Source organism: Chenopodium quinoa, unplaced genomic scaffold (genome assembly GCF_001683475.1).
Source record: "Chenopodium quinoa cultivar QQ74 unplaced genomic scaffold, ASM168347v1, whole genome shotgun sequence".
NCBI lineage: Eukaryota > Viridiplantae > Streptophyta > Magnoliopsida > Caryophyllales > Amaranthaceae > Chenopodium > Chenopodium quinoa.
Genome location: NW_018742359.1, coordinates 409,977 through 421,633, shown reverse-complemented (window position 1 = coordinate 421,633; position 11,657 = coordinate 409,977).

The window sequence follows — 11,657 nt, the reverse complement described above, 5'->3', positions numbered from 1 at the left end:
AATATTGACTGCGTGACGTTAAGTATTTTTGTACTTAGATTATTTAGATTAGTCCTAGTCACTAAGTAAGTTGCATGCTTGATGGTGAAGTCTAAAGACGGCATTCCTAAGAAGACGTAGCCAAAAGATGCGATGGTAACCTTGAGGATTGGATATTTCGAGATTCAAGGGGTTATGCTAGTTTGCCATGCGTCTTTAATTATCTTTTATATATTTATTGGGTTTTGTAGAGTCCAACGCTACACAGAAGAGAAACCTGCCTAAGACCCACCCACTAATTAAAGCAACTAAGCATGCAATCACATAATTAAACAACAAAAGAAAGAGAAAGGGAAATGACATTCTTATTCCCGACGCGTGCTTCGCTCCTATAGAGCTCGGACTTCAAAGCTTTAGCTCCGCAAGCGCGCAAGCCTCTGACGGAGTCCACCCTCGAGCCCCGACCCGAACGACCTCTACCCCGAAGGATAGTCGGGGCTAGACCAAGAAAAGACTAGAGTTTACGAACTTAAAGGTTTTCTCACCTTAAGGGAGATGCTGTTTCGGGGTTTTTTGATGTCCTGCGGGAGAGTTACAATTCTGAGACTAGAGCCGGACGCCTGGACCTGCAAAACAAACGGATACTCCGAGTGATTGGAGATCCGCCTCCAACGGTCAAGTAAGTACTTGTTTAAGGAGTAATTAATGCGGAATAGTATAATTGGGTCTCTCTAGGTGAGAGTGTTTAATGTGTATATTCCCCTTTAATGAGGATATTTATATGCCTTGGGATGCGTGCTAATTCCTAGGTTTAGGTTAAACCTATGGCAGACTGGGCTTCCCACGAGGATTGTGCCTTGTTGGCCGGTTTTCCCATTTGGCATAGGGGGACACGTGTCGTGTCGTAATTGGTCCATGGTGGACGTATCTCTGATTGACACGTGGCAGGCTTCTATTTGCCCATGTGAAGGACACGTGGCGGAACCTGATTGGTCCACTTGTCAGATGGTGATTGGTGGGTAAAAATCCCCTAATCATTTGCCCCTCACGGGTGGCACGTGACTGGTCACGTGTTACCTGTGACAGGTGTCGGATCGTAACAGGCGACGACCTGCTATAGGTGTCACTTGGTGAGAGGCCGAGAGGTTTTCCCGCTCAAATTTTGAATTTGGGAGTGACTCTTCGCCTTCTCATTTTGCCTATATAAGGGCGAGTTGACTTCTGATATTTTCACACTTGAGAAATTTTTTAAGAGAACACTCGGACCCCTGAACTTACTCTGACATTTCGGACATTTCCTGCCTACCGCCTGCTCTGACAAGTCGGCTGATACTCAGATTTTCCAGAACTTCGTCAACTCATCACTCGTTCAGGTAACCGTTTGTTCTCTCATTCTTTTACTTATTTTTTCCTTTTTGAAATGGCACCGCGGAAGCATACGACACGACCTAGGTTAGTGATCAGCCAGTCACCGGGGACAGCTGAGTCTAGGACTAGGAGTGCCGCCTGCCCTTTTTCGAACCAATCTTTGCCCTTTATACAAAGTCCGACTAACTCTGTGTTTATGCAGAACATAATGGCCAGAACAAAAAGAACTGCTAGGATCACAAACTCGGACGGCTCCTCCTACCAGGTGCCAATTAGTGAGACATCTGACCAGGCGCCAGATGTTGAAGTGAACCAAGGCGGCTTGACCGCTGACATATTTGAGGGAGGGATCAAGGTGGTCCCTTCCCATTTTACCGTAGACATGTCTACATTTTCTCCTGATCCTGTTGAAGGAGAGGAGGCGGGCCCCTCTAGGAGAGGCGAGGAGTCGTCCTCATCGGACTCTTCGGAGGACGAGTCCGACTCTAGTTCATCTGGTCATCCTTCTCTAGACACAGAGGAGAGACACAACCGCCTACAAGAGGCGAGGCTTTCTCATGCAGTTGAGAAGGGGGAAAATTGGGCAGAGCCATCCGCCTCCTACAGAGAGCAAAACACCCCCTACTACTGCACGGTTCCAAAAGGCCAAATCAAGGCCATGAAAGAAAAAGTGGGGAGCTTTATTGCGAACCATGTAATGGGCCCTGGCTTCTTAGTTTTTGTGCCGGATCCGGAAGACACAGTCGTCTGGCCGGCTGGTACTAGTTATGATAGCGCCTGCTTTGGCTGCTATGAGGCAGCCATCAAAGCTGGGCTGCGCTTCCCCTTACATACGACCGTTCAGCTGATCCTGGACGGATATGAGTTGGGGTTATGGCAGTTAGCCCAAAAATCCTGGTTCAACGTTCTCGGCTATGTAGCAGGCAGTACCGGCTGGTATCAATTGAAAAGCCACATAGGCTACCTCATGACGAGAGGTAAAGAGAACAAATGGAAGGATTGGAGAAGCACCTTCCTTATCATTGAGAGTTCAGACAAGGAGCTGAACCAACGCTTTAACAGGTGGAACCGAGACCCGCCTCTTCTTGCAGGCTGTCGCAGCATGCCGCCTCTTCCCCCAAAAGCTAAAAAAGAGATCTTAGACAAAGGACTCTTTAAAGTAGAGACGAGGGTCGACTCTACTACGGGGGTACGGGAGCAAGCACCCCTACACTGCGTCCCGAGCTATAAATGGCTCTATGACGAGTACTTCCTGGCCGCCTGTGGCCTCAGCAGTCGGTGCTCAAGAGGTAGCCGACCTGACGAATACTTGCTTTTGCAGAAATTATTTTTGTGAACATTCTTAACTTTCGCATTTATTTATGCAGCGGAAGCCAAGAGCAAGATTACCGCCTCTAAGACTGCGGCTGCTATGTTGCGTGCATCCATCATGCAGCAACAATCCTCGGCCGACTCTCCCAACAAGGAGACGCCCTTAGTAAGTTCCAACTTTCACCTCTCCCCCCTTTTTATGTTAAGAGGCTGGGTTTATACATATACTAACAGGTTGTTTTGTTTTTTTTTTTTATTTATTTATTTTTTTTTTATAATTTTTTTTAGGTGGGCACACCAAGAACTTCCTCCTCCCAACAGTCGGACTCCAAAGCCCGGAAGACGACTGTTGCGAGTTCTCCTGGTACTGCCAGGAAACATGCGGCTGCTGAGAAACAGCCAGCCACTCCTTCTCAAACTCCTAGCAGGCCGCCTAGAAGTATGAAACTGCCCTTCTAGATTTGGACCTACTTTCCTTTTGCTTTCTCTAACATTCTGGTTCATTCTTGATGCAGGCGGCCCCCAAGAACCAGACCTGGCCGAATTGGCCAAGTTCATGATCAAAGTCATCCCTCCTGCGGAGAGAGAGGCGGTCAGGGGTGTCGGTACCCTTCACCTGGATGGAATTGCAGGGCTTCTTGCTGAGGTATACTTAGCATATTTTTGTTGTCTAATTCCAGGACGCCTGTTTTTATTTGAAAACTGACGCCTGTTTTCTTTGATTCAGTCCCTGCTCCGAGTAAACGGCCTTCGCAAGCCCCTCAATGCGAAGAAAAAAGAGGTAAAAACTGCTAAAGCTATGGCCGCCTCTGACTGTGATAAGGCAATGTTTCAAATTGCCCAAAATGAAATTTTGACAACTGATATTCTTTATTATCAGGCGCAGGCCACTTGCTATTAGGGCTCAATTGGAGGCGGCCCAGAAGAAGAATAATGAGTTGGAGGCGACCATCTAGAATCTCAAAGCCGAGTTGAGGCCTCTTCGCCAAAAGATGTCCTCATACGACACCTTGGAGAAATCCTTGGCGCATGTCAAGGACCGCCTGGCGACCCAGAAGAAGAGTCTCACTACAGAGCTCTCGGCAAAGGCTGAGCAAGAGAAGAAGGATTTGGTCCGAGAGATGATGGAGGACTTGGCCCATATCCAGCGCATGACCTGGGGCCGCCTCTTTCCTAATGCCGACTTTTACTCTTGGGAAAAACAATTTTGCCAATGCTCTAAAAGGTATAACCAAGAGGTCCTGGCGGCTGCTGAAGATGAGGCACTAGAGGAGGCGGAGGATCCGATTGTTGCCCTGGTGCCGATTGGGGTGGATGCGTCGAAGAAGGATGCAGCTGAGGCCGAGTCCAGCAAGAAGAATGCTGATCAGGCGGCGGCTGCTATTGTTGAAGATCTGCCCCCATCTTAAGCTTTTTGTCTTCTTTTTCTTCGGCCTGCGTGCCGTCTGTTTCTGCTTTACCAGGCCAGGGGGACGGGGTCTGAATATTTTGCCGGTCTTTATGGCCGGCCCTTTTTTTGTATCTTTACCCGGCCAAGGGGCCGGGGTCTTGAATATTTGTGCCGGTCTTTGTTGCCGGCTGTTAATAGAATTTAGCCGGTCTTTGTTGCCGGCTGTTAATAGAATAGTAGAGACAGGTGTAATGTAGAGACACTACCTATGCCCCTGGACGACTGGTTGTCTTTTTCCAGGCTAGGCGATCAGTCGGCCATTTAGCCAACCGGTCTCTAACATATCTTGATGACTGGTTCCCCTTTAGGCAGGCGGTCTCTAACATAATTTTTGAAATTTGCCGAGTAGGAAAGTGATTACCCACTTGCCATGGTTTTAAGTAGTAGAGGTACTAAGCGGCATAGGCCGGCTAGTCCCTGATGTGATGACTTAGTAGGAACAGGCGATATATGAACACCTTTTTTAGTTTCAAACCAAGTTTTAAGGAGTGACTATAAAGTGAACATGATCGTTACTTAGTCACCGATTGTTTGAGTAGTAGAGGTTTCAAGCGGCGGGTGCCGATTGTGCCCCTTTATTCGCCAATGTTTGTTGGCTATTAACTCAGAAGGTACCGGCTGTACTTATCCCAAGTAGTCCAGTCGGTTATTTGACACGGATGCTAACTGCAAACACTTGTCGGACTAGTGAGGGTTATCCTTGTCTTAGAAACGGCTACGTGGTTGTCTTAGTTAGACAGTCGTATAGGTTCCGTGTAATTAACTTATAGAACAATGTTCCACCTAAAAGGGAGCTGCTCTCTACGACGAATTTCATCTGGATGGATGCCGTCGGACGCCTGCTATGATGTAGGGACAGGTCGGATTAATTTAAAATTTTGGATCAGTTGGCCTGGCGCCTGGTCTGATCATTTCGGCCATAGGCCTTAGATAATTCTTGGTGAACTATATATGGGAGAGTAGCCGATTGTATGGAACAAACGGCATGCCCCTCTTAATTGAACGCATAAATAAAAAGCATGGAGAGTAGCCGAATGTTTTACCAGTAGGCATGCCCCTCTTAGTACAAAAATAAATGAAGTGAAATAGCAAACTTTTATTAGGTAGCTCTCGGCTATTTACATCATTCAGAAATAATATTTTTTGAGATTATCTACATTCCAGGTTCGAGGCACGGATTGTCCGTCTGGTGTTTCCAGGCGGTAGGTGCCATCCTGTATTTCTTCACAGATTCGGTAGGGTCCTTCCTAGTTGGGTGTCAATTTGCCGGACTCATTAGCCCTACCGACTGCTTCCATCATTCTTAGTACAAAGTCCCCCACTTTGAGTGGACGCCTGTGTACTTTCTTGTTATATGATCTGGTCATTCTCAGGCGGTAAATTTCATGGCGCAAGACTGCATTGCCCCTCTTCTCTGGGAGTGAGTCCAGGGCCAGGCGCATGGACTCCCAGTTCGCCTCTTCGTCATATAACATTACCCGAAGAGTCGGCTCGTATTGTTCAATTGGAAGAACAGCTTCCGCCCCAAAGGTTAGGAGAAATGGAGTTTCTCCTGTTGACCCTTTTTCAGTCGTCCCAATGGCCCAGAGAACATGTGGTAGTTCATCTGCCCATAGTCCGCCTGCTCGTTCAATCTTTTTCTTGAGACCGACCGAGATGATCTTATTAAAAGCTTCTACTTGGCCGTTTTCTTGTGGACGGCCGACTGATGCAAAGTAATGTGAGATACCTTGGTCTCCTAACCAGTTTTTGAGAACAAGCGTCTCAAATTGCGGACCATTATCAAAAACCATAGACATGGGAACCCCGAACCGAGTGGTGATATTTCTCCAGATGAATGAAATCACATCGTTCGTCTTGATTCCCTTGACAGCCTCCGCCTCTACCCATTTAGTGAAGTAGTCGACTGCCACAAGTATGTACTTCCTACCGCCTGTAGCAGGCGTATAGGGACCCAGAATATCCATGCCCCATTTAGCAAACGGTAGTGGGCTATGGATAGTAGTGAGGTCAGTAGCTGGACGGTGAATTAGCTTGCCAAACTTTTGACATTTGTCACATTTTTTCACCATCTCCATTGCATTTGCTTCTAAAGTAGGCCAAAAATAACCCTACCGCCTTGCCCGTTGAGCAAGCGACCTGCCGCCTACGTGGGAAGCGCAGTAACCAGAGTGAAGATCTTCTAGTATCTCTCGCCCCTTTTCTGGAGTAACACCCTTCAAGAAGGGTTGGAGGTACCCTCTTTTGTGAAGTTCTCCCCTTATCATTTCAAAGCTGGACGCTCGTTTTTTCAGTGCGGCCGCCTGGTGAGGGTCATTCGGCAAGGTGCCGTCTGCCAGATATGCCCTGATTGGATCCATCCAGGTTGAACTTCTATCTAAGATTCCAATAGGGTCTTCCTCGATGCTTCTTTCCCCATCACCTCCCAGAAAACAGTTCGTGGAGTATCACACGAGGCCGAGGATGCTAACTTTGAAAGAGCATCCGCCTGGTTGTTTTTCAGATCTTGGTACTTGAGTCAGATGAAAATCTTCAAGGGATCTGACTGCTTGTCGTACCGCCTGTAAATACTTGATCATTGCCGGATGGGTCGCTTCGTATTCACCATTGTACTGACTCACTATCAATTGTGAATCAGAACAGGCGTTTATCTTTCTTGCCCCAACCGCCTTACACATACGGATTCTGGCTAGTAAAGCTTCGTATTCTGCCTCGTTGTTTGAGGCCTGAAATTGAAACGTAGAGCATACTCGTACCTGTCGCCCTTTAGCGACTGACATATGACGCATGCTCCGCAACCATTTGAGGTGGAGCTCCCGTCCACATATACCTTCCAGACTTGGTCTGGAACTTGAGAATCAGGGGGACGAGTCATCTCAACAATAAAATCAGCAAAGGCTTGCCCCTTTACTGCTTTTCTAGGCTCGAATGTGGCTTCGAGGCTCTGAAATTCTATTTTCCATTTGATCATCCGGCCTGACGACTCCATAGATGTTAGTGGTCGCTTGATGGGTTGATCTGTATACACGACGACTGCATGTGCCAAGAAATAAGGTTTCAATTTTTTGATGGCCATGAAAAGAGCAAGGTCGATCTTTTCCACTAAGGGATACCTCAACTCGGCATTTTTCAGCACATGACTGACAAAGTAGACCGGGAGCTGACAACCGTCTCTTTCAGCAAGGAGGACAGCGCTTAAAGCATGATCAGAGACGGCCAGGTACATGTAAAGCACTTCTTTGGGCAAAGGACTGACCAGCCTCGGCAAGGAATGTAAGTGAACTTTCAATTTTTGGAAGGCCACCTCGGCATCCGGTCCCCATTCAAACCATGCCTTCTTCTTTATGGCCTGGAAAAAGTAAAGACACTTGTCGCCTGATCGACTTAGAAATCTTCCCAAAGCCGCCAGACAACCTGTTAGCTTCTGAACCTCTCGGACGGTACGAGGCGACTGCATGTCGATGACCGCCTGCACTTTCTCTGGGTTCGCCTTTATTCCTCTCTGGTTGATGAGGAATCCGAGAAATTTCCAAGACTCAACCCCAAATACACATTTCTTGGGATTGAGCATGACATGGTGCCGCCTGAGTGTGGCGAAAGTTTCTCGGAGGTCCGACAGATGATCTATCTGAATCTTAGACTTAACAATCATATCATCAATGTATGCCTCGACGTTCCTCCCAATCTGGTAAAAGAATACAGTATTAATCATTCTTTGGAAGGTGGCCGAGGCATTCTTTAGACCAAACGGCATGACCGTGTAGCAGTATAACCCTTGATCAGTGACGAAGGCCGTCTTCTCCTGATCTTTCTTCTACAAAGGGATTTGATGAAAGCCAGAGTAGGCATCCATAAAGCTCATCAAAGCATGGCCGGCTTTTGAGTCGACCAGATTATCAATTTTGGGCAGAGGGTAACTGTCCTTGGGGCACGCCTTGTTTAGATCCGTGTAGTCTGCACACATTGCCAGGTACCATTCCGCTTTTTGACAAGCACAACATTTGCAACCTAGTTTGGGAAGTAACATTGCCGAATGAACCCTGCATCAAGTAGTTTCTTAACTTCGGCAACTGCCGCCTGACTTCTCTCTTTGTCATGGTTCCGCTTCTTCTGCCTTACCGACTTCTTTTTCGGATCCACGGTCAGTTTATGTACCGCTAGGTCAGGACTGATGCCTGACATTTCATGGACTTCGAATGCAAAAATGTCTTTGTATTCTTTCAAAAGTTGGTGGAAATCTTCACCCAAAACTGTTCGGTCAGGGCGTGAGTCGTCCAGGATCAGGTCCGTATGCTCACCAGCCGGCTGAGGGCGGAATTCGTCTGACCGCTCCTCTACCAATGATTGCTATCTTTTCTCTTCTCTTGCGGCCCCCAACTGGGCAGCCTTTCTTTTCTTGCCACCTGCTACCTGAGCAGGCGCATTCTCCTTAACAACGTCAACGTCTGCTTTTTCACCACTTGACCCAGCAGCCATGACAGTGGGTTTGATATCCGAGAGGTAGCATTCTCGGGCCATCTTCTGATCTCCCCTTAGGGAGCCGACTGTTCCATCATCCCTCTTAAATTTGAGCAACATAAGAGACGGGATTATGACAGCTTTTGAATTATTCAGGGTTGGTCGTCCTAGAATCATGTTGTAGGCCGAGAGTTCCTCCACTACCAGGAACCAGACCACCATGTGGCGACCTTCCCCCTTTTTACCCAGGCGAATGGGTAAATCCACTCGACCTACAGGGTGGACGACTCCTCCTCCAAACCCTACTAGAGGGTGGGATACCGGGTGTATGAAATCAGTCTGATATTTGAGCTTTGACATACATTTGCTACTGATAAGGTCGGAAGAACTACCGGTATCTATGAGGATGCGGCCAACTCTTTGGTTGGCCACTTTGCATTCAATAACAATGTGGCCGTCATGCGGCCCCCTCACCCCTCCTAAATCTTCTTCTGTGATGACAATTTCAGGAAATGAATTTTTGGAGGGCCTTTCTTGGTGAACAGAATTGGTGTCTAGCCGCCTGATATTGTTTTCATTGCCCCTGATAGTGGGGCCGCCTCCTGAGAAGCCGCCTGCAATTGTGTAGACGACTGCATCATCTGTATCAGAACTGTCGGCCTGTTGGTTCTTTTTGACCGACTTCTTATTCTTTAAGGAAGTATTCCCCTTAGATTTCTTGACATAGAAGTCAAGATAGCCTTGTTCAGCCAGGCGGTCTAGGTACCGCATGAGACCGATACATTCGTTGGTTTCATGACCAACATCTTCATGATAATGGCAAAACTTATCTTGGTTCCGGTTGCTCGCAGAACCCTTCATGGGGGCCGGCTTCTCAATCCGTCCCTTAACTTCTTTTAGGATAGCCTGGCTATCCTTGTTGAACGCATACTTAGGGGAGTATGGTTTGTACTCTTTCTTCTTCTTCTGGGCCGGCTGTTTAGAGGAATCAGCCGCCTAGACCTCTTTTCTCTTCTTATCATCCTTGTTGGCCGACGGCTTTGGCCGACCTTCCTTCTTGTCGGACCTCCTTCCGTCCGACTGCTTTCCAGTATTACAGAGATCAGTTGCCTGTATATAGGCTTCTGCTTCGATCAAGGCTTCTTGAAGAGTCAAGACCCTCTTTCGAACCAAGTCAAATTTGAAGGTCGACCCGTCCTTGAGACCTCTGAAAAAGTCAGTATAGGCCACCTCATCCGGTAGCCCTTGAATCTGTATCCTCATCAGGTTGAACCGCCTGATATAAGAACGAAGTCCCTCCTTCTCGCCTTGCTGAATTGTCCCTAAATCAAGGGTCGTCTTCTTTGCAGGTATGTTCATGGCAAAATTGGAGGTGAATAAGTAAGCAAGCGTCCTGAAGTTGTTCACACAACCAGTCGGCAAGTTGCCAAACCATTGTTGTGCGATTCCTTTAAGAGTCGCTGGGAAACACTTGCACCAAGTGGGATCATCCAACCCTTGGAGGTACATTAGGTTGGTGAACGCCATCAAATGGTCTTCAGGGTTAGTAGTGCCGTCATAGGCGCCTACTTACACATTTTTAACTTTGGCCGGCTAAGCGGCTTCAATAATTTCCTTGGTGAAAGCCAACGGCTGTTCTCCAAGTCTAAGCAACTGTAGCTGCGTGTCCTTGGTGAAAGCCGCCTGTCCTCCAAACAGAGGTGGCTGCAGAAAATATTGTTGCGGTGCAAATAGTAAGTTTGGTACCGCCTGATCGTTATGAAATCCAGACCGACGGGAGGTACCATATGTCTGACTCTCATGATTTGACTGGGTATACCTCATAGAGGTATTGCCCAGACTATCTTGAAAATCTGAAGTGGAGGCCGACTCTGACAGTCGGTCATTCTTTTTCTGCTCTAGCAATAGCCGAGCGTCTGTGTATGTTTTCTTTGACCCGTCCGCCTGTATATAACGAACAGGCTTCCTTTTCCCAGGTGTGGGAAAACGGTACCTTGTGAAATCAAGCACAGGCGACTCCCACTTCCTAGAGTTAGGATGAGGGGTCGCCTCTCGTCCTTGAACAGGCTTCCTCTTTGCTGAAGAGGAAGGTTTCTTAGCCGACTGCTCCTTGGTCAGAGCAGGCGTCTTTTTGTTGATCAGTTCTTGGATCTCCCCCTTGAAGCCCCTCATGAAGGTCATGAGTTCATTTCTTGTAATGGGAGCAGATCCTTCACCCGCTTGCTGCTGATCAGGCGGTGCGCCGACTGGATCACTGAGTCTAGTTTGATGATCTTCCCGTTCTCTCCTTTCGGTGTGACGGGTACGTCGGGCCCTTAGGGTCCCGTCTGAGGCTGTGTGTGCTTCAACTTCAACCTCATCTTCGGTATCATGATCCGACTGAACTTGAGGGTCGTCAAGGGGACGCCTCTCTTCTGGAGTCGGTACAGACGTAGATGCCAAAATGTTTCGGGGTTTTATGATTTCCTGCGGGAGAGTTACAATTCTGAGACTGGAACCGGACGCCTGGACCTGCAAAACAAACGGATACTCCGAGTGATTGGAGATCCGCCTCCAACGGTTAAGTTAGTACTTATTTAAGGAGTAATTAATGCGGAATAGTGTAATAAGGTCTCTCTAGGTGAGAGTGTTTAATGTGTATATTCCACTTTAATGAGGATTAATGAGCATATTTATATGCCTTGGGATGCGTGCCAATTCCTAGGTTTAGGTTAAAACCTAGGGCTGACGGGGCCTCCCACGAGGATTGGGCCTTGTTGGCCGGTTTTCCCATTTGGCATGGGGGGACACGTGTCGTGTCGCAATTGGTCCATGGTGGACGTATCTCTGATTGACACGTGGCAGGCTCCTATTTGACCATGTGAAGGACACGTGGCGAAACCTGATTGGTCCACTTGTCAGATGGTGATTGGTGGGTAAAAATCCCCTAATCAGATGCCTTATTGAGTTCAACTCAAGTTATTTTTCCCAAACCCAAAACTTAGGTATTTATAGGGAATGGAGACTTAGGCAACCTAGCCAGCCAGCACGCAGCAAATGCATAGCCAGCTAGCACGCAGCTAGCCAGCGCACACGCATGCGATGCTGCTGC